This window comes from Rhinoderma darwinii, assembly GCF_050947455.1.
Source record: "Rhinoderma darwinii isolate aRhiDar2 chromosome 5 unlocalized genomic scaffold, aRhiDar2.hap1 SUPER_5_unloc_37, whole genome shotgun sequence".
NCBI lineage: Eukaryota > Metazoa > Chordata > Amphibia > Anura > Rhinodermatidae > Rhinoderma > Rhinoderma darwinii.
The window spans coordinates 12,794-38,416 of NW_027461795.1; the positions used below are offsets into that span (position 1 = coordinate 12,794).

General features: G+C 47.7%; 17 non-coding genes across 17 annotated transcripts; all 17 read left to right on the plus strand.

Annotated features, from left to right (window-relative positions):
- Nucleotides 1–1,046: 1,046 nt before the first annotated feature.
- Nucleotides 1,047–1,237, plus strand: LOC142691420 (U2 spliceosomal RNA). The gene has a single exon (XR_012859974.1). It is a non-coding gene; the product is annotated as a U2 spliceosomal RNA (small nuclear RNA).
- Nucleotides 1,238–2,512: 1,275 nt separating this feature from the next.
- LOC142691432 (U2 spliceosomal RNA) lies at nucleotides 2,513–2,703 on the plus strand. Its single transcript, XR_012859985.1, has one exon. It is a non-coding gene; the product is annotated as a U2 spliceosomal RNA (small nuclear RNA).
- A 1,268-nt stretch (nucleotides 2,704–3,971) lies between these two features.
- LOC142691444 (U2 spliceosomal RNA) lies at nucleotides 3,972–4,162 on the plus strand. Its single transcript, XR_012859996.1, has one exon. It is a non-coding gene; the product is annotated as a U2 spliceosomal RNA (small nuclear RNA).
- A 1,300-nt stretch (nucleotides 4,163–5,462) lies between these two features.
- On the plus strand, nucleotides 5,463–5,653 carry LOC142691456 (U2 spliceosomal RNA). The gene has a single exon (XR_012860007.1). It is a non-coding gene; the product is annotated as a U2 spliceosomal RNA (small nuclear RNA).
- A 1,264-nt stretch (nucleotides 5,654–6,917) lies between these two features.
- Nucleotides 6,918–7,108, plus strand: LOC142691469 (U2 spliceosomal RNA). The gene has a single exon (XR_012860019.1). It is a non-coding gene; the product is annotated as a U2 spliceosomal RNA (small nuclear RNA).
- A 1,276-nt stretch (nucleotides 7,109–8,384) lies between these two features.
- Nucleotides 8,385–8,575, plus strand: LOC142691481 (U2 spliceosomal RNA). Its single transcript, XR_012860030.1, has one exon. It is a non-coding gene; the product is annotated as a U2 spliceosomal RNA (small nuclear RNA).
- A 1,292-nt stretch (nucleotides 8,576–9,867) lies between these two features.
- Nucleotides 9,868–10,058, plus strand: LOC142691493 (U2 spliceosomal RNA). Its single transcript, XR_012860041.1, has one exon. It is a non-coding gene; the product is annotated as a U2 spliceosomal RNA (small nuclear RNA).
- A 1,296-nt stretch (nucleotides 10,059–11,354) lies between these two features.
- Nucleotides 11,355–11,545, plus strand: LOC142691506 (U2 spliceosomal RNA). The gene has a single exon (XR_012860052.1). It is a non-coding gene; the product is annotated as a U2 spliceosomal RNA (small nuclear RNA).
- A 1,284-nt stretch (nucleotides 11,546–12,829) lies between these two features.
- Nucleotides 12,830–13,020, plus strand: LOC142691518 (U2 spliceosomal RNA). The gene has a single exon (XR_012860063.1). It is a non-coding gene; the product is annotated as a U2 spliceosomal RNA (small nuclear RNA).
- A 1,296-nt stretch (nucleotides 13,021–14,316) lies between these two features.
- Nucleotides 14,317–14,507, plus strand: LOC142691530 (U2 spliceosomal RNA). Its single transcript, XR_012860074.1, has one exon. It is a non-coding gene; the product is annotated as a U2 spliceosomal RNA (small nuclear RNA).
- Nucleotides 14,508–15,795: 1,288 nt separating this feature from the next.
- Nucleotides 15,796–15,986, plus strand: LOC142691542 (U2 spliceosomal RNA). Its single transcript, XR_012860085.1, has one exon. It is a non-coding gene; the product is annotated as a U2 spliceosomal RNA (small nuclear RNA).
- Nucleotides 15,987–17,290: 1,304 nt separating this feature from the next.
- LOC142691554 (U2 spliceosomal RNA) lies at nucleotides 17,291–17,481 on the plus strand. The gene has a single exon (XR_012860096.1). It is a non-coding gene; the product is annotated as a U2 spliceosomal RNA (small nuclear RNA).
- Nucleotides 17,482–18,773: 1,292 nt separating this feature from the next.
- On the plus strand, nucleotides 18,774–18,964 carry LOC142691559 (U2 spliceosomal RNA). The gene has a single exon (XR_012860101.1). It is a non-coding gene; the product is annotated as a U2 spliceosomal RNA (small nuclear RNA).
- A 1,296-nt stretch (nucleotides 18,965–20,260) lies between these two features.
- LOC142691562 (U2 spliceosomal RNA) lies at nucleotides 20,261–20,451 on the plus strand. Its single transcript, XR_012860102.1, has one exon. It is a non-coding gene; the product is annotated as a U2 spliceosomal RNA (small nuclear RNA).
- Nucleotides 20,452–21,739: 1,288 nt separating this feature from the next.
- LOC142691548 (U2 spliceosomal RNA) lies at nucleotides 21,740–21,930 on the plus strand. The gene has a single exon (XR_012860091.1). It is a non-coding gene; the product is annotated as a U2 spliceosomal RNA (small nuclear RNA).
- Nucleotides 21,931–23,206: 1,276 nt separating this feature from the next.
- LOC142691564 (U2 spliceosomal RNA) lies at nucleotides 23,207–23,397 on the plus strand. Its single transcript, XR_012860104.1, has one exon. It is a non-coding gene; the product is annotated as a U2 spliceosomal RNA (small nuclear RNA).
- Nucleotides 23,398–24,681: 1,284 nt separating this feature from the next.
- Nucleotides 24,682–24,872, plus strand: LOC142691552 (U2 spliceosomal RNA). The gene has a single exon (XR_012860094.1). It is a non-coding gene; the product is annotated as a U2 spliceosomal RNA (small nuclear RNA).
- Nucleotides 24,873–25,623: the final 751 nt, after the last annotated feature.

A 25,623-nucleotide genomic window follows, 5' to 3' on the forward strand; every position in this document is an offset into this window, starting at 1 on the left:
TCTCCGCCCTCCCTTTTAGGTAAGTTAAAGAGCTGCACCTGAGCCAGCCACTGATTGATTGATTGATTGATTGATTGATTGATTGATTGATTGATTGATTGATTGATTGCAGCACAACAGTCAAATAGTGGAGTGGAGTAGGGGAACAGCAAACAGCCAATAAAGCAGCCCGCCCGCTCGCCTGCCCGCCACAATGGACCTACCTGTGTACACTAGATGGATGTGATGGAATGTACTGTCGTCCCTACATTTCAAGAAGAAGTAAGAATTGCAGTTGCAACAAAGCCTTGCTTGCCTACAAAGAGAGCAGCAATTTGGATTTGTTACTATGTTACCTAGAAGAATAACAAACTGTGCAAGGATGGAGGTTGTAGGAGCAAGGAGAAGTTGTCTGTAAAGTTGGTGGATGCCTATTTTCCATTTTGCAGTCCCTTGTCTCCCTCTTGTGGCCTCCTGGAGGCAACTAGCTGTGCAAAAAAAAGACAGCCTGGCGGCCGGCTGTTGCAGTGTTGCCCTCTCAGGCAACACTGAGTGACTGACTGAGCCTCACCGTCTTATATAAAGTTCAGACGGAACTTTGCACGTGTCATAGTGGAGCCCTCAGGATTCCAGAGCCAGCTTTCTGACATCATAATGGGGCCTCAGAGATAAAAGCCTGGGCCCAGGCAGTGTTGGTCAGTGCTGCTCAGCAGGCAGCACTGGACTGGACTGGATTACAGCTGATACAAGGTGTGAAGGAACAAGGGGTGGCTGTGGGCATGCACTTGCTGCCGCTGCCAGTGTTTATCTGCATGGCAGCAGGGCATTTGGGCGTTGCCAGGAAGGCGTTTTTATGTAGATTCCTCCTCTTTCAGCACTGCATTGTGGTGCAAGCAAAAGAAGCAAATCCTGTCTGGCTTCCTCTCCGGCCTTTATTCACCTCCCGTGTAGCTGTGAGTGTGTGAGCCTGCAGGGCCCCATGGAATTGCCTAGAAGTAGGCTGAATCGCTGCAAGGGCTGAACAGCAGTATCGGGCAGGCTCGGGCAACGCGCGGCCCGTTCGGGTTATCGCTTCTCGGCCTTTTGGCTAAGATCAAGTGTAGTATCTGTTCTTATCAGTTTAATATCTGATACGTCCCCTATCTGGGGACCATATATTAAATGGATTTTTAGAACAGGGAGATGGAAATAGAGCTTGCTCTGTCCACTCCACGCATTGACCTGGTATTGCAGTATTTCCAGGACCGGTGCACCCTTTCCTTATGTGTTGACTAAAAGCAGATTCCAAAAGTGTTTTTTGTCTTTGCTATTGTTTCTGTCTTTCTGAAGGGATCTCCCCTTTTAATCCCATTATTTCAACACCTGTTGGACAATGCATGAGTGATAATGAGCTCATTGATTAAATGCAATTAATGAATAGATTGCCACCTCTTGTTGTGTGTCGTCTGTGTTTCTGTGTTTCCGGCATTTCACATTGGAACACCTCATTCACCTTCCTTGTCTTCTCTCCGCCCTCCCTTTTAGGTAAGTTAAAGAGCTGCACCTGAGCCAGCCACTGATTGATTGATTGATTGATTGATTGATTGATTGATTGATTGATTGATTGATGCAGCACAACAGTCAAATAGTGGAGTGGAGTAGGGGAACAGCAAACAGCCAATAAAGCAGCCCGCCCGCTCGCCTGCCCGCCACAATGGACCTACCTGTGTACACTAGATGGATGTGATGGAATGTACTGTCGTCCCTACATTTCAAGAAGAAGTAAGAATTGCAGTTGCAACAAAGCCTTGCTTGCCTACAAAGAGAGCAGCAATTTGGATTTGTTACTATGTTACCTAGAAGAATAACAAACTGTGCAAGGATGGAGGTTGTAGGAGCAAGGAGAAGTTGTCTGTAAAGTTGGTGGATGCCTATTTTCCATTTTGCAGTCCCTTGTCTCCCTCTTGTGGCCTCCTGGAGGCAACTAGCTGTGCAAAAAAAAGACAGCCTGGCGGCCGGCTGTTGCAGTGTTGCCCTCTCAGGCAACACTGAGTGACTGACTGAGCCTCACCGTCTTATATAAAGTTCAGACGGAACTTTGCACGTGTCATAGTGGAGCCCTCAGGATTCCAGAGCCAGCTTTCTGACATCATAATGGGGCCTCAGAGATAAAAGCCTGGGCCCAGGCAGTGTTGGTCAGTGCTGCTCAGCAGGCAGCACTGGACTGGACTGGATTACAGCTGATACAAGGTGTGAAGGAACAAGGGGTGGCTGTGGGCATGCACTTGCTGCCGCTGCCAGTGTTTATCTGCATGGCAGCAGGGCATTTGGGCGTTGCCAGGAAGGCGTTTTTATGTAGATTCCTCCTCTTTCAGCACTGCATTGTGGTGCAAGCAAAAGAAGCAAATCCTGTCTGGCTTCCTCTCCGGCCTTTATTCACCTCCCGTGTAGCTGTGAGTGTGTGAGCCTGCAGGGCCCCAAAGTAGGCTGAATCGCTGCAAGGGCTGAACAGCAGTATCGGGCAGGCTCTGGCAACGCGCGGCCCGTTCGGGTTATCGCTTCTCGGCCTTTTGGCTAAGATCAAGTGTAGTATCTGTTCTTATCAGTTTAATATCTGATACGTCCCCTATCTGGGGACCATATATTAAATGGATTTTTAGAACAGGGAGATGGAAATAGAGCTTGCTCTGTCCACTCCACGCATTGACCTGGTATTGCAGTATTTCCAGGACCGGTGCACCCTTTCCTTATGTGTTGACTAAAAGCAGATTCCAAAAGTGTTTTTTGTCTTTGCTATTGTTTCTGTCTTTCTGAAGGGATCTCCCCTTTTAATCCCATTATTTCAACACCTGTTGGACAATGCATGAGTGATAATGAGCTCATTGATTAAATGCAATTAATGAATAGATTGCCACCTCTTGTTGTGTGTCGTCTGTGTTTCTGTGTTTCCGGCATTTCACATTGGAACACCTCATTCACCTTCCTTGTCTTCTCTCCGCCCTCCCTTTTAGGTAAGTTAAAGAGCTGCACCTGAGCCAGCCACTGATTGATTGATTGATTGATTGATTGATTGATGCAGCACAACAGTCAAATAGTGGAGTGGAGTAGGGGAACAGCAAACAGCCAATAAAGCAGCCCGCCCGCTCGCCTGCCCGCCACAATGGACCTACCTGTGTACACTAGATGGATGTGATGGAATGTACTGTCGTCCCTACATTTCAAGAAGAAGTAAGAATTGCAGTTGCAACAAAGCCTTGCTTGCCTACAAAGAGAGCAGCAATTTGGATTTGTTACTATGTTACCTAGAAGAATAACAAACTGTGCAAGGATGGAGGTTGTAGGAGCAAGGAGAAGTTGTCTGTAAAGTTGGTGGATGCCTATTTTCCATTTTGCAGTCCCTTGTCTCCCTCTTGTGGCCTCCTGGAGGCAACTAGCTGTGCAAAAAAAAGACAGCCTGGCGGCCGGCTGTTGCAGTGTTGCCCTCTCAGGCAACACTGAGTGACTGACTGAGCCTCACCGTCTTATATAAAGTTCAGACGGAACTTTGCACGTGTCATAGTGGAGCCCTCAGGATTCCAGAGCCAGCTTTCTGACATCATAATGGGGCCTCAGAGATAAAAGCCTGGGCCCAGGCAGTGTTGGTCAGTGCTGCTCAGCAGGCAGCACTGGACTGGACTGGATTACAGCTGATACAAGGTGTGAAGGAACAAGGGGTGGCTGTGGGCATGCACTTGCTGCCGCTGCCAGTGTTTATCTGCATGGCAGCAGGGCATTTGGGCGTTGCCAGGAAGGCGTTTTTATGTAGATTCCTCCTCTTTCAGCACTGCATTGTGGTGCAAGCAAAAGAAGCAAGTCCTGTCTGGCTTCCTCTCCGGCCTTTATTCACCTCCCGTGTAGCTGTGAGTGTGTGAGCCTGCAGGGCCCCATGGAATTGCCTAGAAGTAGGCTGAATCGCTGCAAGGGCTGAACAGCAGTATCGGGCAGGCTCGGGCAACGCGCGGCCCGTTCAGGTTATCGCTTCTCGGCCTTTTGGCTAAGATCAAGTGTAGTATCTGTTCTTATCAGTTTAATATCTGATACGTCCCCTATCTGGGGACCATATATTAAATGGATTTTTAGAACAGGGAGATGGAAATAGAGCTTGCTCTGTCCACTCCACGCATTGACCTGGTATTGCAGTATTTCCAGGACCGGTGCACCCTTTCCTTATGTGTTGACTAAAAGCAGATTCCAAAAGTGTTTTTTGTCTTTGCTATTGTTTCTGTCTTTCTGAAGGGATCTCCCCTTTTAATCCCATTATTTCAACACCTGTTGGACAATGCATGAGTGATAATGAGCTCATTGATTAAATGCAATTAATGAATAGATTGCCACCTCTTGTTGTGTGTCGTCTGTGTTTCTGTGTTTCCGGCATTTCACATTGGAACACCTCATTCACCTTCCTTGTCTTCTCTCCGCCCTCCCTTTTAGGTAAGTTAAAGAGCTGCACCTGAGCCAGCCACTGATTGATTGATTGATTGATTGATTGATTGATTGATTGATTGATTGATTGATTGATTGATTGATGCAGCACAACAGTCAAATAGTGGAGTGGAGTAGGGGAACAGCAAACAGCCAATAAAGCAGCCCGCCCGCTCGCCTGCCCGCCACAATGGACCTACCTGTGTACACTAGATGGATGTGATGGAATGTACTGTCGTCCCTACATTTCAAGAAGAAGTAAGAATTGCAGTTGCAACAAAGCCTTGCTTGCCTACAAAGAGAGCAGCAATTTGGATTTGTTACTATGTTACCTAGAAGAATAACAAACTGTGCAAGGATGGATGTTGTAGGAGCAAGGAGAAGTTGTCTGTAAAGTTGGTGGATGCCTATTTTCCATTTTGCAGTCCCTTGTCTCCCTCTTGTGGCCTCCTGGAGGCAACTAGCTGTGCAAAAAAAAGACAGCCTGGCGGCCGGCTGTTGCAGTGTTGCCCTCTCAGGCAACACTGAGTGACTGACTGAGCCTCACCGTCTTATATAAAGTTCAGACGGAACTTTGCACGTGTCATAGTGGAGCCCTCAGGATTCCAGAGCCAGCTTTCTGACATCATAATGGGGCCTCAGAGATAAAAGCCTGGGCCCAGGCAGTGTTGGTCAGTGCTGCTCAGCAGGCAGCACTGGACTGGACTGGATTACAGCTGATACAAGGTGTGAAGGAACAAGGGGTGGCTGTGGGCATGCACTTGCTGCCGCTGCCAGTGTTTATCTGCATGGCAGCAGGGCATTTGGGCGTTGCCAGGAAGGCGTTTTTATGTAGATTCCTCCTCTTTCAGCACTGCATTGTGGTGCAAGCAAAAGAAGCAAATCCTGTCTGGCTTCCTCTCCGGCCTTTATTCACCTCCCGTGTAGCTGTGAGTGTGTGAGCCTGCAGGGCCCCATGGAATTGCCTAGAAGTAGGCTGAATCGCTGCAAGGGCTGAACAGCAGTATCGGGCAGGCTCGGGCAACGCGCGGCCCGTTCGGGTTATCGCTTCTCGGCCTTTTGGCTAAGATCAAGTGTAGTATCTGTTCTTATCAGTTTAATATCTGATACGTCCCCTATCTGGGGACCATATATTAAATGGATTTTTAGAACAGGGAGATGGAAATAGAGCTTGCTCTGTCCACTCCACGCATTGACCTGGTATTGCAGTATTTCCAGGACCGGTGCACCCTTTCCTTATGTGTTGACTAAAAGCAGATTCCAAAAGTGTTTTTTGTCTTTGCTATTGTTTCTGTCTTTCTGAAGGGATCTCCCCTTTTAATCCCATTATTTCAACACCTGTTGGACAATGCATGAGTGATAATGAGCTCATTGATTAAATGCAATTAATGAATAGATTGCCACCTCTTGTTGTGTGTCGTCTGTGTTTCTGTGTTTCCGGCATTTCACATTGGAACACCTCATTCACCTTCCTTGTCTTCTCTCCGCCCTCCCTTTTAGGTAAGTTAAAGAGCTGCACCTGAGCCAGCCACTGATTGATTGATTGATTGATTGATTGATGCAGCACAACAGTCAAATAGTGGAGTGGAGTAGGGGAACAGCAAACAGCCAATAAAGCAGCCCGCCCGCTCGCCTGCCCGCCACAATGGACCTACCTGTGTACACTAGATGGATGTGATGGAATGTACTGTCGTCCCTACATTTCAAGAAGAAGTAAGAATTGCAGTTGCAACAAAGCCTTGCTTGCCTACAAAGAGAGCAGCAATTTGGATTTGTTACTATGTTACCTAGAAGAATAACAAACTGTGCAAGGATGGAGGTTGTAGGAGCAAGGAGAAGTTGTCTGTAAAGTTGGTGGATGCCTATTTTCCATTTTGCAGTCCCTTGTCTCCCTCTTGTGGCCTCCTGGAGGCAACTAGCTGTGCAAAAAAAAGACAGCCTGGCGGCCGGCTGTTGCAGTGTTGCCCTCTCAGGCAACACTGAGTGACTGACTGAGCCTCACCGTCTTATATAAAGTTCAGACGGAACTTTGCACGTGTCATAGTGGAGCCCTCAGGATTCCAGAGCCAGCTTTCTGACATCATAATGGGGCCTCAGAGATAAAAGCCTGGGCCCAGGCAGTGTTGGTCAGTGCTGCTCAGCAGGCAGCACTGGACTGGACTGGATTACAGCTGATACAAGGTGTGAAGGAACAAGGGGTGGCTGTGGGCATGCACTTGCTGCCGCTGCCAGTGTTTATCTGCATGGCAGCAGGGCATTTGGGCGTTGCCAGGAAGGCGTTTTTATGTAGATTCCTCCTCTTTCAGCACTGCATTGTGGTGCAAGCAAAAGAAGCAAATCCTGTCTGGCTTCCTCTCCGGCCTTTATTCACCTCCCGTGTAGCTGTGAGTGTGTGAGCCTGCAGGGCCCCATGGAATTGCCTAGAAGTAGGCTGAATCGCTGCAAGGGCTGAACAGCAGTATCGGGCAGGCTCGGGCAACGCGCGGCCCGTTCGGGTTATCGCTTCTCGGCCTTTTGGCTAAGATCAAGTGTAGTATCTGTTCTTATCAGTTTAATATCTGATACGTCCCCTATCTGGGGACCATATATTAAATGGATTTTTAGAACAGGGAGATGGAAATAGAGCTTGCTCTGTCCACTCCACGCATTGACCTGGTATTGCAGTATTTCCAGGACCGGTGCACCCTTTCCTTATGTGTTGACTAAAAGCAGATTCCAAAAGTGTTTTTTGTCTTTGCTATTGTTTCTGTCTTTCTGAAGGGATCTCCCCTTTTAATCCCATTATTTCAACACCTGTTGGACAATGCATGAGTGATAATGAGCTCATTGATTAAATGCAATTAATGAATAGATTGCCACCTCTTGTTGTGTGTCGTCTGTGTTTCTGTGTTTCCGGCATTTCACATTGGAACACCTCATTCACCTTCCTTGTCTTCTCTCCGCCCTCCCTTTTAGGTAAGTTAAAGAGCTGCACCTGAGCCAGCCACTGATTGATTGATTGATTGATTGATTGATTGATTGATTGATGCAGCACAACAGTCAAATAGTGGAGTGGAGTAGGGGAACAGCAAACAGCCAATAAAGCAGCCCGCCCGCTCGCCTGCCCGCCACAATGGACCTACCTGTGTACACTAGATGGATGTGATGGAATGTACTGTCGTCCCTACATTTCAAGAAGAAGTAAGAATTGCAGTTGCAACAAAGCCTTGCTTGCCTACAAAGAGAGCAGCAATTTGGATTTGTTACTATGTTACCTAGAAGAATAACAAACTGTGCAAGGATGGAGGTTGTAGGAGCAAGGAGAAGTTGTCTGTAAAGTTGGTGGATGCCTATTTTCCATTTTGCAGTCCCTTGTCTCCCTCTTGTGGCCTCCTGGAGGCAACTAGCTGTGCAAAAAAAAGACAGCCTGGCGGCCGGCTGTTGCAGTGTTGCCCTCTCAGGCAACACTGAGTGACTGACTGAGCCTCACCGTCTTATATAAAGTTCAGACGGAACTTTGCACGTGTCATAGTGGAGCCCTCAGGATTCCAGAGCCAGCTTTCTGACATCATAATGGGGCCTCAGAGATAAAAGCCTGGGCCCAGGCAGTGTTGGTCAGTGCTGCTCAGCAGGCAGCACTGGACTGGACTGGATTACAGCTGATACAAGGTGTGAAGGAACAAGGGGTGGCTGTGGGCATGCACTTGCTGCCGCTGCCAGTGTTTATCTGCATGGCAGCAGGGCATTTGGGCGTTGCCAGGAAGGCGTTTTTATGTAGATTCCTCCTCTTTCAGCACTGCATTGTGGTGCAAGCAAAAGAAGCAAATCCTGTCTGGCTTCCTCTCCGGCCTTTATTCACCTCCCGTGTAGCTGTGAGTGTGTGAGCCTGCAGGGCCCCATGGAATTGCCTAGAAGTAGGCTGAATCGCTGCAAGGGCTGAACAGCAGTATCGGGCAGGCTCGGGCAACGCGCGGCCCGTTCGGGTTATCGCTTCTCGGCCTTTTGGCTAAGATCAAGTGTAGTATCTGTTCTTATCAGTTTAATATCTGATACGTCCCCTATCTGGGGACCATATATTAAATGGATTTTTAGAACAGGGAGATGGAAATAGAGCTTGCTCTGTCCACTCCACGCATTGACCTGGTATTGCAGTATTTCCAGGACCGGTGCACCCTTTCCTTATGTGTTGACTAAAAGCAGATTCCAAAAGTGTTTTTTGTCTTTGCTATTGTTTCTGTCTTTCTGAAGGGATCTCCCCTTTTAATCCCATTATTTCAACACCTGTTGGACAATGCATGAGTGATAATGAGCTCATTGATTAAATGCAATTAATGAATAGATTGCCACCTCTTGTTGTGTGTCGTCTGTGTTTCTGTGTTTCCGGCATTTCACATTGGAACACCTCATTCACCTTCCTTGTCTTCTCTCCGCCCTCCCTTTTAGGTAAGTTAAAGAGCTGCACCTGAGCCAGCCACTGATTGATTGATTGATTGATTGATTGATTGATTGATTGATTGATTGATTGATTGATGCAGCACAACAGTCAAATAGTGGAGTGGAGTAGGGGAACAGCAAACAGCCAATAAAGCAGCCCGCCCGCTCGCCTGCCCGCCACAATGGACCTACCTGTGTACACTAGATGGATGTGATGGAATGTACTGTCGTCCCTACATTTCAAGAAGAAGTAAGAATTGCAGTTGCAACAAAGCCTTGCTTGCCTACAAAGAGAGCAGCAATTTGGATTTGTTACTATGTTACCTAGAAGAATAACAAACTGTGCAAGGATGGAGGTTGTAGGAGCAAGGAGAAGTTGTCTGTAAAGTTGGTGGATGCCTATTTTCCATTTTGCAGTCCCTTGTCTCCCTCTTGTGGCCTCCTGGAGGCAACTAGCTGTGCAAAAAAAAGACAGCCTGGCGGCCGGCTGTTGCAGTGTTGCCCTCTCAGGCAACACTGAGTGACTGACTGAGCCTCACCGTCTTATATAAAGTTCAGACGGAACTTTGCACGTGTCATAGTGGAGCCCTCTGGATTCCAGAGCCAGCTTTCTGACATCATAATGGGGCCTCAGAGATAAAAGCCTGGGCCCAGGCAGTGTTGGTCAGTGCTGCTCAGCAGGCAGCACTGGACTGGACTGGATTACAGCTGATACAAGGTGTGAAGGAACAAGGGGTGGCTGTGGGCATGCACTTGCTGCCGCTGCCAGTGTTTATCTGCATGGCAGCAGGGCATTTGGGCGTTGCCAGGAAGGCGTTTTTATGTAGATTCCTCCTCTTTCAGCACTGCATTGTGGTGCAAGCAAAAGAAGCAAATCCTGTCTGGCTTCCTCTCCGGCCTTTATTCACCTCCCGTGTAGCTGTGAGTGTGTGAGCCTGCAGGGCCCCATGGAATTGCCTAGAAGTAGGCTGAATCGCTGCAAGGGCTGAACAGCAGTATCGGGCAGGCTCGGGCAACGCGCGGCCCGTTCGGGTTATCGCTTCTCGGCCTTTTGGCTAAGATCAAGTGTAGTATCTGTTCTTATCAGTTTAATATCTGATACGTCCCCTATCTGGGGACCATATATTAAATGGATTTTTAGAACAGGGAGATGGAAATAGAGCTTGCTCTGTCCACTCCACGCATTGACCTGGTATTGCAGTATTTCCAGGACCGGTGCACCCTTTCCTTATGTGTTGACTAAAAGCAGATTCCAAAAGTGTTTTTTGTCTTTGCTATTGTTTCTGTCTTTCTGAAGGGATCTCCCCTTTTAATCCCATTATTTCAACACCTGTTGGACAATGCATGAGTGATAATGAGCTCATTGATTAAATGCAATTAATGAATAGATTGCCACCTCTTGTTGTGTGTCGTCTGTGTTTCTGTGTTTCCGGCATTTCACATTGGAACACCTCATTCACCTTCCTTGTCTTCTCTCCGCCCTCCCTTTTAGGTAAGTTAAAGAGCTGCACCTGAGCCAGCCACTGATTGATTGATTGATTGATTGATTGATTGATTGATTGATTGATTGATTGATTGATTGATGCAGCACAACAGTCAAATAGTGGAGTGGAGTAGGGGAACAGCAAACAGCCAATAAAGCAGCCCGCCCGCTCGCCTGCCCGCCACAATGGACCTACCTGTGTACACTAGATGGATGTGATGGAATGTACTGTCGTCCCTACATTTCAAGAAGAAGTAAGAATTGCAGTTGCAACAAAGCCTTGCTTGCCTACAAAGAGAGCAGCAATTTGGATTTATTACTATGTTACCTAGAAGAATAACAAACTGTGCAAGGATGGAGGTTGTAGGTGCAAGGAGAAGTTGTCTGTAAAGTTGGTGGATGCCTATTTTCCATTTTGCAGTCCCTTGTCTCCCTCTTGTGGCCTCCTGGAGGCAACTAGCTGTGCAAAAAAAAGACAGCCTGGCGGCCGGCTGTTGCAGTGTTGCCCTCTCAGGCAACACTGAGTGACTGACTGAGCCTCACCGTCTTATATAAAGTTCAGACGGAACTTTGCACGTGTCATAGTGGAGCCCTCAGGATTCCAGAGCCAGCTTTCTGACATCATAATGGGGCCTCAGAGATAAAAGCCTGGGCCCAGGCAGTGTTGGTCAGTGCTGCTCAGCAGGCAGCACTGGACTGGACTGGATTACAGCTGATACAAGGTGTGAAGGAACAAGGGGTGGCTGTGGGCATGCACTTGCTGCCGCTGCCAGTGTTTATCTGCATGGCAGCAGGGCATTTGGGCGTTGCCAGGAAGGCGTTTTTATGTAGATTCCTCCTCTTTCAGCACTGCATTGTGGTGCAAGCAAAAGAAGCAAATCCTGTCTGGCTTCCTCTCCGGCCTTTATTCACCTCCCGTGTAGCTGTGAGTGTGTGAGCCTGCAGGGCCCCATGGAATTGCCTAGAAGTAGGCTGAATCGCTGCAAGGGCTGAACAGCAGTATCGGGCAGGCTCGGGCAACGCGCGGCCCGTTCGGGTTATCGCTTCTCGGCCTTTTGGCTAAGATCAAGTGTAGTATCTGTTCTTATCAGTTTAATATCTGATACGTCCCCTATCTGGGGACCATATATTAAATGGATTTTTAGAACAGGGAGATGGAAATAGAGCTTGCTCTGTCCACTCCACGCATTGACCTGGTATTGCAGTATTTCCAGGACCGGTGCACCCTTTCCTTATGTGTTGACTAAAAGCAGATTCCAAAAGTGTTTTTTGTCTTTGCTATTGTTTCTGTCTTTCTGAAGGGATCTCCCCTTTTAATCCCATTATTTCAACACCTGTTGGACAATGCATGAGTGATAATGAGCTCATTGATTAAATGCAATTAATGAATAGATTGCCACCTCTTGTTGTGTGTCGTCTGTGTTTCTGTGTTTCCGGCATTTCACATTGGAACACCTCATTCACCTTCCTTGTCTTCTCTCCGCCCTCCCTTTTAGGTAAGTGAAAGAGCTGCACCTGAGCCAGCCACTGATTGATTGATTGATTGATTGATTGATTGATTGATTGATTGATTGATGCAGCACAACAGTCAAATAGTGGAGTGGAGTAGGGGAACAGCAAACAGCCAATAAAGCAGCCCGCCCGCTCGCCTGCCCGCCACAATGGACCTACCTGTGTACACTAGATGGATGTGATGGAATGTACTGTCGTCCCTACATTTCAAGAAGAAGTAAGAATTGCAGTTGCAACAAAGCCTTGCTTGCCTACAAAGAGAGCAGCAATTTGGATTTGTTACTATGTTACCTAGAAGAATAACAAACTGTGCAAGGATGGAGGTTGTAGGAGCAAGGAGAAGTTGTCTGTAAAGTTGGTGGATGCCTATTTTCCATTTTGCAGTCCCTTGTCTCCCTCTTGTGGCCTCCTGGAGGCAACTAGCTGTGCAAAAAAAAGACAGCCTGGCGGCCGGCTGTTGCAGTGTTGCCCTCTCAGGCAACACTGAGTGACTGACTGAGCCTCACCGTCTTATATAAAGTTCAGACGGAACTTTGCACGTGTCATAGTGGAGCCCTCAGGATTCCAGAGCCAGCTTTCTGACATCATAATGGGGCCTCAGAGATAAAAGCCTGGGCCCAGGCAGTGTTGGTCAGTGCTGCTCAGCAGGCAGCACTGGACTGGACTGGATTACAGCTGATACAAGGTGTGAAGGAACAAGGGGTGGCTGTGGGCATGCACTTGCTGCCGCTGCCAGTGTTTATCTGCATGGCAGCAGGGCATTTGGGCGTTGCCAGGAAGGCGTTTTTATGTAGATTCCTCCTCTTTCAGCACTGCATTGTGGTGCAAGCAAAAGAAGCAAATCCTGTCTGGCTTCCTCTCCGGCCTTTATTCACCTCCCGTGTAGCTGTGAGTGTGTGAGCCTGCAGGGCCCCATGGAATTGCCTAGAAGTAGGCTGAATCGCTGCAAGGGCTGAACAGCAGTATCGGGCAGGCTCGGGCAACGCGCGGCCCGTTCGGGTTATCGCTTCTCGGCCTTTTGGCTAAGATCAAGTGTAGTATCTGTTCTTATCAGTTTAATATCTGATACGTCCCCTATCTGGGGACCATATATTAAATGGATTTTTAGAACAGGGAGATGGAAATAGAGCTTGCTCTGTCCACTCCACGCATTGACCTGGTATTGCAGTATTTCCAGGACCGGTGCACCCTTTCCTTATGTGTTGACTAAAAGCAGATTCCAAAAGTGTTTTTTGTCTTTGCTATTGTTTCTGTCTTTCTGAAGGGATCTCCCCTTTTAATCCCATTATTTCAACACCTGTTGGACAATGCATGAGTGATAATGAGCTCATTGATTAAATGCAATTAATGAATAGATTGCCACCTCTTGTTGTGTGTCGTCTGTGTTTCTGTGTTTCCGGCATTTCACATTGGAACACCTCATTCACCTTCCTTGTCTTCTCTCCGCCCTCCCTTTTAGGTAAGTTAAAGAGCTGCACCTGAGCCAGCCACTGATTGATTGATTGATTGATTGATTGATTGATTGATTGATTGATTGATTGATTGATTGATGCAGCACAACAGTCAAATAGTGGAGTGGAGTAGGGGAACAGCAAACAGCCAATAAAGCAGCCCGCCCGCTCGCCTGCCCGCCACAATGGACCTACCTGTGTACACTAGATGGATGTGATGGAATGTACTGTCGTCCCTACATTTCAAGAAGAAGTAAGAATTGCAGTTGCAACAAAGCCTTGCTTGCCTACAAAGAGAGCAGCAATTTGGATTTGTTACTATGTTACCTAGAAGAATAACAAACTGTGCAAGGATGGAGGTTGTAGGAGCAAGGAGAAGTTGTCTGTAAAGTTGGTGGATGCCTATTTTCCATTTTGCAGTCCCTTGTCTCCCTCTTGTGGCCTCCTGGAGGCAACTAGCTGTGCAAAAAAAAGACAGCCTGGCGGCCGGCTGTTGCAGTGTTGCCCTCTCAGGCAACACTGAGTGACTGACTGAGCCTCACCGTCTTATATAAAGTTCAGACGGAACTTTGCACGTGTCATAGTGGAGCCCTCAGGATTCCAGAGCCAGCTTTCTGACATCATAATGGGGCCTCAGAGATAAAAGCCTGGGCCCAGGCAGTGTTGGTCAGTGCTTCTCAGCAGGCAGCACTGGACTGGACTGGATTACAGCTGATACAAGGTGTGAAGGAACAAGGGGTGGCTGTGGGCATGCACTTGCTGCCGCTGCCAGTGTTTATCTGCATGGCAGCAGGGCATTTGGGCGTTGCCAGGAAGGCGTTTTTATGTAGATTCCTCCTCTTTCAGCACTGCATTGTGGTGCAAGCAAAAGAAGCAAATCCTGTCTGGCTTCCTCTCCGGCCTTTATTCACCTCCCGTGTAGCTGTGAGTGTGTGAGCCTGCAGGGCCCCATGGAATTGCCTAGAAGTAGGCTGAATCGCTGCAAGGGCTGAACAGCAGTATCGGGCAGGCTCGGGCAACGCGCGGCCCGTTCGGGTTATCGCTTCTCGGCCTTTTGGCTAAGATCAAGTGTAGTATCTGTTCTTATCAGTTTAATATCTGATACGTCCCCTATCTGGGGACCATATATTAAATGGATTTTTAGAACAGGGAGATGGAAATAGAGCTTGCTCTGTCCACTCCACGCATTGACCTGGTATTGCAGTATTTCCAGGACCGGTGCACCCTTTCCTTATGTGTTGACTAAAAGCAGATTCCAAAAGTGTTTTTTGTCTTTGCTATTGTTTCTGTCTTTCTGAAGGGATCTCCCCTTTTAATCCCATTATTTCAACACCTGTTGGACAATGCATGAGTGATAATGAGCTCATTGATTAAATGCAATTAATGAATAGATTGCCACCTCTTGTTGTGTGTCGTCTGTGTTTCTGTGTTTCCGGCATTTCACATTGGAACACCTCATTCACCTTCCTTGTCTTCTCTCCGCCCTCCCTTTTAGGTAAGTTAAAGAGCTGCACCTGAGCCAGCCACTGATTGATTGATTGATTGATTGATTGATTGATTGATTGATTGATTGATTGATGCAGCACAACAGTCAAATAGTGGAGTGGAGTAGGGGAACAGCAAACAGCCAATAAAGCAGCCCGCCCGCTCGCCTGCCCGCCACAATGGACCTACCTGTGTACACTAGATGGATGTGATGGAATGTACTGTCGTCCCTACATTTCAAGAAGAAGTAAGAATTGCAGTTGCAACAAAGCCTTGCTTGCCTACAAAGAGAGCAGCAATTTGGATTTGTTACTATGTTACCTAGAAGAATAACAAACTGTGCAAGGATGGAGGTTGTAGGAGCAAGGAGAAGTTGTCTGTAAAGTTGGTGGATGCCTATTTTCCATTTTGCAGTCCCTTGTCTCCCTCTTGTGGCCTCCTGGAGGCAACTAGCTGTGCAAAAAAAAGACAGCCTGGCGGCCGGCTGTTGCAGTGTTGCCCTCTCAGGCAACACTGAGTGACTGACTGAGCCTCACCGTCTTATATAAAGTTCAGACGGAACTTTGCACGTGTCATAGTGGAGCCCTCAGGATTCCAGAGCCAGCTTTCTGACATCATAATGGGGCCTCAGAGATAAAAGCCTGGGCCCAGGCAGTGTTGGTCAGTGCTGCTCAGCAGGCAGCACTGGACTGGACTGGATTACAGCTGATACAAGGTGTGAAGGAACAAGGGGTGGCTGTGGGCATGCACTTGCTGCCGCTGCCAGTGTTTATCTGCATGGCAGCAGGGCATTTGGGCGTTGCCAGGAAGGCGTTTTTATGTAGATTCCTCCTCTTTCAGCACTGCATTGTGGTGCAAGCAAAAGAAGCAAATCCTGTCTGGCTTCCTCTCCGGCCTTTATTCACCTCCCGTGTAGCTGTGAGTGTGTGAGCCTGCAGGGCCCCATGGAATTGCCTAGAAGTAGGCTGAATCGCTGCAAGGGCTGAACAGCAGTATCGGGCAGGCTCGGGCAACGCGCGGCCCGTTCGGGTTATCGCTTCTCGGCCTTTTGGCTAAGATCAAGTGTAGTATCTGTTCTTATCAGTTTAATATCTGATACGTCCCCTATCTGGGGACCATATATTAAATGGATTTTTAGAACAGGGAGATGGAAATAGAGCTTGCTCTGTCCACTCCACGCATTGACCTGGTATTGCAGTATTTCCAGGACCGGTGCACCCTTTCCTTATGTGTTGACTAAAAGCAGATTCCAAAAGTGTTTTTTGTCTTTGCTATTGTTTCTGTCTTTCTGAAGGGATCTCCCCTTTTAATCCCATTATTTCAACACCTGTTGGACAATGCATGAGTGATAATGAGCTCATTGATTAAATGCAATTAATGAATAGATTGCCACCTCTTGTTGTGTGTCGTCTGTGTTTCTGTGTTTCCGGCATTTCACATTGGAACACCTCATTCACCTTCCTTGTCTTCTCTCCGCCCTCCCTTTTAGGTAAGTTAAAGAGCTGCACCTGAGCCAGCCACTGATTGATTGATTGATTGATTGATTGATTGATTGATTGATTGATTGATTGATTGATTGATTGATTGATGCAGCACAACAGTCAAATAGTGGAGTGGAGTAGGGGAACAGCAAACAGCCAATAAAGCAGCCCGCCCGCTCGCCTGCCCGCCACAATGGACCTACCTGTGTACACTAGATGGATGTGATGGAATGTACTGTCGTCCCTACATTTCAAGAAGAAGTAAGAATTGCAGTTGCAACAAAGCCTTGCTTGCCTACAAAGAGAGCAGCAATTTGGATTTGTTACTATGTTACCTAGAAGAATAACAAACTGTGCAAGGATGGAGGTTGTAGGAGCAAGGAGAAGTTGTCTGTAAAGTTGGTGGATGCCTATTTTCCATTTTGCAGTCCCTTGTCTCCCTCTTGTGGCCTCCTGGAGGCAACTAGCTGTGCAAAAAAAAGACAGCCTGGCGGCCGGCTGTTGCAGTGTTGCCCTCTCAGGCAACACTGAGTGACTGACTGAGCCTCACCGTCTTATATAAAGTTCAGACGGAACTTTGCACGTGTCATAGTGGAGCCCTCAGGATTCCAGAGCCAGCTTTCTGACATCATAATGGGGCCTCAGAGATAAAAGCCTGGGCCCAGGCAGTGTTGGTCAGTGCTGCTCAGCAGGCAGCACTGGACTGGACTGGATTACAGCTGATACAAGGTGTGAAGGAACAAGGGGTGGCTGTGGGCATGCACTTGCTGCCGCTGCCAGTGTTTATCTGCATGGCAGCAGGGCATTTGGGCGTTGCCAGGAAGGCGTTTTTATGTAGATTCCTCCTCTTTCAGCACTGCATTGTGGTGCAAGCAAAAGAAGCAAATCCTGTCTGGCTTCCTCTCCGGCCTTTATTCACCTCCCGTGTAGCTGTGAGTGTGTGAGCCTGCAGGGCCCCATGGAATTGCCTAGAAGTAGGCTGAATCGCTGCAAGGGCTGAACAGCAGTATCGGGCAGGCTCGGGCAACGCGCGGCCCGTTCGGGTTATCGCTTCTCGGCCTTTTGGCTAAGATCAAGTGTAGTATCTGTTCTTATCAGTTTAATATCTGATACGTCCCCTATCTGGGGACCATATATTAAATGGATTTTTAGAACAGGGAGATGGAAATAGAGCTTGCTCTGTCCACTCCACGCATTGACCTGGTATTGCAGTATTTCCAGGACCGGTGCACCCTTTCCTTATGTGTTGACTAAAAGCAGATTCCAAAAGTGTTTTTTGTCTTTGCTATTGTTTCTGTCTTTCTGAAGGGATCTCCCCTTTTAATCCCATTATTTCAACACCTGTTGGACAATGCATGAGTGATAATGAGCTCATTGATTAAATGCAATTAATGAATAGATTGCCACCTCTTGTTGTGTGTCGTCTGTGTTTCTGTGTTTCCGGCATTTCACATTGGAACACCTCATTCACCTTCCTTGTCTTCTCTCCGCCCTCCCTTTTAGGTAAGTTAAAGAGCTGCACCTGAGCCAGCCACTGATTGATTGATTGATTGATTGATTGATTGATTGATTGATTGATTGATTGATTGATGCAGCACAACAGTCAAATAGTGGAGTGGAGTAGGGGAACAGCAAACAGCCAATAAAGCAGCCCGCCCGCTCGCCTGCCCGCCACAATGGACCTACCTGTGTACACTAGATGGATGTGATGGAATGTACTGTCGTCCCTACATTTCAAGAAGAAGTAAGAATTGCAGTTGCAACAAAGCCTTGCTTGCCTACAAAGAGAGCAGCAATTTGGATTTGTTACTATGTTACCTAGAAGAATAACAAACTGTGCAAGGATGGAGGTTGTAGGAGCAAGGAGAAGTTGTCTGTAAAGTTGGTGGATGCCTATTTTCCATTTTGCAGTCCCTTGTCTCCCTCTTGTGGCCTCCTGGAGGCAACTAGCTGTGCAAAAAAAAGACAGCCTGGCGGCCGGCTGTTGCAGTGTTGCCCTCTCAGGCAACACTGAGTGACTGACTGAGCCTCACCGTCTTATATAAAGTTCAGACGGAACTTTGCACGTGTCATAGTGGAGCCCTCAGGATTCCAGAGCCAGCTTTCTGACATCATAATGGGGCCTCAGAGATAAAAGCCTGGGCCCAGGCAGTGTTGGTCAGTGCTGCTCAGCAGGCAGCACTGGACTGGACTGGATTACAGCTGATACAAGGTGTGAAGGAACAAGGGGTGGCTGTGGGCATGCACTTGCTGCCGCTGCCAGTGTTTATCTGCATGGCAGCAGGGCATTTGGGCGTTGCCAGGAAGGCGTTTTTATGTAGATTCCTCCTCTTTCAGCACTGCATTGTGGTGCAAGCAAAAGAAGCAAATCCTGTCTGGCTTCCTCTCCGGCCTTTATTCACCTCCCGTGTAGCTGTGAGTGTGTGAGCCTGCAGGGCCCCATGGAATTGCCTAGAAGTAGGCTGAATCGCTGCAAGGGCTGAACAGCAGTATCGGGCAGGCTCGGGCAACGCGCGGCCCGTTCGGGTTATCGCTTCTCGGCCTTTTGGCTAAGATCAAGTGTAGTATCTGTTCTTATCAGTTTAATATCTGATACGTCCCCTATCTGGGGACCATATATTAAATGGATTTTTAGAACAGGGAGATGGAAATAGAGCTTGCTCTGTCCACTCCACGCATTGACCTGGTATTGCAGTATTTCCAGGACCGGTGCACCCTTTCCTTATGTGTTGACTAAAAGCAGATTCCAAAAGTGTTTTTTGTCTTTGCTATTGTTTCTGTCTTTCTGAAGGGATCTCCCCTTTTAATCCCATTATTTCAACACCTGTTGGACAATGCATGAGTGATAATGAGCTCATTGATTAAATGCAATTAATGAATAGATTGCCACCTCTTGTTGTGTGTCGTCTGTGTTTCTGTGTTTCCGGCATTTCACATTGGAACACCTCATTCACCTTCCTTGTCTTCTCTCCGCCCTCCCTTTTAGGTAAGTTAAAGAGCTGCACCTGAGCCAGCCACTGATTGATTGATTGATTGATTGATTGATTGATTGATTGATTGATTGATTGATTGATTGATGCAGCACAACAGTCAAATAGTGGAGTGGAGTAGGGGAACAGCAAACAGCCAATAAAGCAGCCCGCCCGCTCGCCTGCCCGCCACAATGGACCTACCTGTGTACACTAGATGGATGTGATGGAATGTACTGTCGTCCCTACATTTCAAGAAGAAGTAAGAATTGCAGTTGCAACAAAGCCTTGCTTGCCTACAAAGAGAGCAGCAATTTGGATTTGTTACTATGTTACCTAGAAGAATAACAAACTGTGCAAGGATGGAGGTTGTAGGAGCAAGGAGAAGTTGTCTGTAAAGTTGGTGGATGCCTATTTTCCATTTTGCAGTCCCTTGTCTCCCTCTTGTGGCCTCCTGGAGGCAACTAGCTGTGCAAAAAAAAGACAGCCTGGCGGCCGGCTGTTGCAGTGTTGCCCTCTCAGGCAACACTGAGTGACTGACTGAGCCTCACCGTCTTATATAAAGTTCAGACGGAACTTTGCACGTGTCATAGTGGAGCCCTCAGGATTCCAGAGCCAGCTTTCTGACATCATAATGGGGCCTCAGAGATAAAAGCCTGGGCCCAGGCAGTGTTGGTCAGTGCTGCTCAGCAGGCAGCACTGGACTGGACTGGATTACAGCTGATACAAGGTGTGAAGGAACAAGGGGTGGCTGTGGGCATGCAATTGCTGCCGCTGCCAGTGTTTATCTGCATGGCAGCAGGGCATTTGGGCGTTGCCAGGAAGGCGTTTTTATGTAGATTCCTCCTCTTTCAGCACTGCATTGTGGTGCAAGCAAAAGAAGCAAATCCTGTCTGGCTTCCTCTCCGGCCTTTATTCACCTCCCGTGTAGCTGTGAGTGTGTGAGCCTGCAGGGCCCCATGGAATTGCCTAGAAGTAGGCTGAATCGCTGCAAGGGCTGAACAGCAGTATCGGGCAGGCTCGGGCAACGCGCGGCCCGTTCGGGTTATCGCTTCTCGGCCTTTTGGCTAAGATCAAGTGTAGTATCTGTTCTTATCAGTTTAATATCTGATACGTCCCCTATCTGGGGACCATATATTAAATGGATTTTTAGAACAGGGAGATGGAAATAGAGCTTGCTCTGTCCACTCCACGCATTGACCTGGTATTGCAGTATTTCCAGGACCGGTGCACCCTTTCCTTATGTGTTGACTAAAAGCAGATTCCAAAAGTGTTTTTTGTCTTTGCTATTGTTTCTGTCTTTCTGAAGGGATCTCCCCTTTTAATCCCATTATTTCAACACCTGTTGGACAATGCATGAGTGATAATGAGCTCATTGATTAAATGCAATTAATGAATAGATTGCCACCTCTTGTTGTGTGTCGTCTGTGTTTCTGTGTTTCCGGCATTTCACATTGGAACACCTCATTCACCTTCCTTGTCTTCTCTCCGCCCTCCCTTTTAGGTAAGTTAAAGAGCTGCACCTGAGCCAGCCACTGATTGATTGATTGATTGATTGATTGATTGATTGATTGATTGATTGATTGATGCAGCACAACAGTCAAATAGTGGAGTGGAGTAGGGGAACAGCAAACAGCCAATAAAGCAGCCCGCCCGCTCGCCTGCCCGCCACAATGGACCTACCTGTGTACACTAGATGGATGTGATGGAATGTACTGTCGTCCCTACATTTCAAGAAGAAGTAAGAATTGCAGTTGCAACAAAGCCTTGCTTGCCTACAAAGAGAGCAGCAATTTGGATTTGTTACTATGTTACCTAGAAGAATAACAAACTGTGCAAGGATGGAGGTTGTAGGAGCAAGGAGAAGTTGTCTGTAAAGTTGGTGGATGCCTATTTTCCATTTTGCAGTCCCTTGTCTCCCTCTTGTGGCCTCCTGGAGGCAACTAGCTGTGCAAAAAAAAGACAGCCTGGCGGCCGGCTGTTGCAGTGTTGCCCTCTCAGGCAACACTGAGTGACTGACTGAGCCTCACCGTCTTATATAAAGTTCAGACGGAACTTTGCACGTGTCATAGTGGAGCCCTCAGGATTCCAGAGCCAGCTTTCTGACATCATAATGGGGCCTCAGAGATAAAAGCCTGGGCCCAGGCAGTGTTGGTCAGTGCTGCTCAGCAGGCAGCACTGGACTGGACTGGATTACAGCTGATACAAGGTGTGAAGGAACAAGGGGTGGCTGTGGGCATGCACTTGCTGCCGCTGCCAGTGTTTATCTGCATGGCAGCAGGGCATTTGGGCGTTGCCAGGAAGGCGTTTTTATGTAGATTCCTCCTCTTTCAGCACTGCATTGTGGTGCAAGCAAAAGAAGCAAATCCTGTCTGGCTTCCTCTCCGGCCTTTATTCACCTCCCGTGTAGCTGTGAGTGTGTGAGCCTGCAGGGCCCCATGGAATTGCCTAGAAGTAGGCTGAATCGCTGCAAGGGCTGAACAGCAGTATCGGGCAGGCTCGGGCAACGCGCGGCCCGTTCGGGTTATCGCTTCTCGGCCTTTTGGCTAAGATCAAGTGTAGTATCTGTTCTTATCAGTTTAATATCTGATACGTCTCCTATCTGGGGACCATATATTAAATGGATTTTTAGAACAGGGAGATGGAAATAGAGCTTGCTCTGTCCACTCCACGCATTGACCTGGTATTGCAGTATTTCCAGGACCGGTGCACCCTTTCCTTATGTGTTGACTAAAAGCAGATTCCAAAAGTGTTTTTTGTCTTTGCTATTGTTTCTGTCTTTCTGAAGGGATCTCCCCTTTTAATCCCATTATTTCAACACCTGTTGGACAATGCATGAGTGATAATGAGCTCATTGATTAAATGCAATTAATGAATAGATTGCCACCTCTTGTTGTGTGTCGTCTGTGTTTCTATGTTTCCGGCATTTCACATTGGAACACCTCATTCACCTTCCTTGTCTTCTCTCCGCCCTCCCTTTTAGGTAAGTTAAAGAGCTGCACCTGAGCCAGCCACTGATTGATTGATTGATTGATTGATTGATTGATTGATTGATTGCAGCACAACAGTCAAATAGTGGAGTGGAGTAGGGGAACAGCAAACAGCCAATAAAGCAGCCCGCCCGCTCGCCTGCCCGCCACAATGGACCTACCTGTGTACACTAGATGGATGTGATGGAATGTACTGTCGTCCCTACATTTCAAGAAGAAGTAAGAATTGCAGTTGCAACAAAGCCTTGCTTGCCTACAAAAGAGCAGCAATTTGGATTTGTTACTATGTTACCTAGAAGAATAACAAACTGTGCAAGGATGGAGGTTGTAGGAGCAAGGAGAAGTTGTCTGTAAAGTTGGTGGATGCCTATTTTCCATTTTGCAGTCCCTTGTCTCCCTCTTGTGGCCTCCTGGAGGCAACTAGCTGTGCAAAAAAAAGACAGCCTGGCGGCCGGCTGTTGCAGTGTTGCCCTCTCAGGCAACACTGAGTGACTGACTGAGCCTCACCGTCTTATATAAAGTTCAGACGGAACTTTGCACGTGTCATAGTGGAGCCCTCAGGATTCCAGAGCCAGCTTTCTGACATCATAATGGGGCCTCAGAGATAAAAGCCTGGGCCCAGGCAGTGTTGGTCAGTGCTGCTCAGCAGGCAGCACTGGACTGGACTGGATTACAGCTGATACAAGGTGTGAAGGAACAAGGGGTGGCTGTGGGCATGCACTTGCTGCCGCTGCCAGTGTTTATCTGCATGGCAGCAGGGCATTTGGGCGTTGCCAGGAAGGCGTTTTTATGTAGATTCCTCCTCTTTCAGCACTGCATTGTGGTGCAAGCAAAAGAAGCAAATCCTGTCTGGCTTCCTCTCCGGCCTTTATTCACCTCCCGTGTAGCTGTGAGTGTGTGAGCCTGCAGGGCCCCATGGAATTGCCTAGAAGTAGGCTGAATCGCTGCAAGGGCTGAACAGCAGTATCGGGCAGGCTCGGGCAACGCGCGGCCCGTTCGGGTTATCGCTTCTCGGCCTTTTGGCTAAGATCAAGTGTAGTATCTGTTCTTATCAGTTTAATATCTGATACGTCCCCTATCTGGGGACCATATATTAAATGGATTTTTAGAACAGGGAGATGGAAATAGAGCTTGCTCTGTCCACTCCACGCATTGACCTGGTATTGCAGTATTTCCAGGACCGGTGCACCCTTTCCTTATGTGTTGACTAAAAGCAGATTCCAAAAGTGTTTTTTGTCTTTGCTATTGTTTCTGTCTTTCTGAAGGGATCTCCCCTTTTAATCCCATTATTTCAACACCTGTTGGACAATGCATGAGTGATAATGAGCTCATTGATTAAATGCAATTAATGAATAGATTGCCACCTCTTGTTGTGTGTCGTCTGTGTTTCTGTGTTTCCGGCATTTCACATTGGAACACCTCATTCACCTTCCTTGTCTTCTCTCCGCCCTCCCTTTTAGGTAAGTTAAAGAGCTGCACCTGAGCCAGCCACTGATTGATTGATTGATTGATTGATTGATTGATTGATTGATTGATTGATGCAGCACAACAGTCAAATAGTGGAGTGGAGTAGGGGAACAGCAAACAGCCAATAAAGCAGCCCGCCCGCTCGCCTGCCCGCCACAATAGACCTACCTGTGTACACTAGATGGATGTGATGGAATGTACTGTCGTCCCTACATTTCAAGAAGAAGTAAGAATTGCAGTTGCAACAAAGCCTTGCTTGCCTACAAAGAGAGCAGCAATTTGGATTTGTTACTATGTTACCTAGAAGAATAACAAACTGTGCAAGGATGGAGGTTGTAGGAGCAAGGAGAAGTTGTCTGTAAAGTTGGTGGATGCCTATTTTACATTTTGCAGTCCCTTGTCTCCCTCTTGTGGCCTCCTGGAGGCAACTAGCTGTGCAAAAAAAAGACAGCCTGGCGGCCGGCTGTTGCAGTGTTGCCCTCTCAGGCAACACTGAGTGACTGACTGAGCCTCACCGTCTTATATAAAGTTCAGACGGAACTTTGCACGTGTCATAGTGGAGCCCTCAGGATTCCAGAGCCAGCTTTCTGACATCATAATGGGGCCTCAGAGATAAAAGCCTGGGCCCAGGCAGTGTTGGTCAGTGCTGCTCAGCAGGCAGCACTGGACTGGACTGGATTACAGCTGATACAAGGTGTGAAGGAACAAGGGGTGGCTGTGGGCATGCACTTGCTGCCGCTGCCAGTGTTTATCTGCATGGCAGCAGGGCATTTGGGCGTTGCCAGGAAGGCGTTTTTATGTAGATTCCTCCTCTTTCAGCACTGCATTGTGGTGCAAGCAAAAGAAGCAAATCCTGTCTGGCTTCCTCTCCGGCCTTTATTCACCTCCCGTGTAGCTGTGAGTGTGTGAGCCTGCAGGGCCCCATGGAATTGCCTAGAAGTAGGCTGAATCGCTGCAAGGGCTGAACAGCAGTATCGGGCAGGCTCGGGCAACGCGCGGCCCGTTCGGGTTATCGCTTCTCGGCCTTTTGGCTAAGATCAAGTGTAGTATCTGTTCTTATCAGTTTAATATCTGATACGTCCCCTATCTGGGGACCATATATTAAATGGATTTTTAGAACAGGGAGATGGAAATAGAGCTTGCTCTGTCCACTCCACGCATTGACCTGGTATTGCAGTATTTCCAGGACCGGAGCACCCTTTCCTTATGTGTTGACTAAAAGCAGATTCCAAAAGTGTTTTTTGTCTTTGCTATTGTTTCTGTCTTTCTGAAGGGATCTCCCCTTTTAATCCCATTATTTCAACACCTGTTGGACAATGCATGAGTGATAATGAGCTCATTGATTAAATGCAATTAATGAATAGATTGCCACCTCTTGTTGTGTGTCGTCTGTGTTTCTGTGTTTCCGGCATTTCACATTGGAACACCTCATTCACCTTCCTTGTCTTCTCTCCGCCCTCCCTTTTAGGTAAGTTAAAGAGCTGCACCTGAGCCAGCCACTGATTGATTGATTGATTGATTGATTGATTGATTGATTGATTGATTGATTGATTGATGCAGCACAACAGTCAAATAGTGGAGTGGAGTAGGGGAACAGCAAACAGCCAATAAAGCAGCCCGCCCGCTCGCCTGCCCGCCACAATGGACCTACCTGTGTACACTAGATGGATGTGATGGAATGTACTGTCGTCCCTACATTTCAAGAAGAAGTAAGAATTGCAGTTGCAACAAAGCCTTGCTTGCCTACAAAGAGAGCAGCAATTTGGATTTGTTACTATGTTACCTAGAAGAATAACAAACTGTGCAAGGATGGAGGTTGTAGGAGCAAGGAGAAGTTGTCTGTAAAGTTGGTGGATGCCTATTTTCCATTTTGCAGTCCCTTGTCTCCCTCTTGTGGCCTCCTGGAGGCAACTAGCTGTGCAAAAAAAAGACATCCTGGCGGCCGGCTGTTGC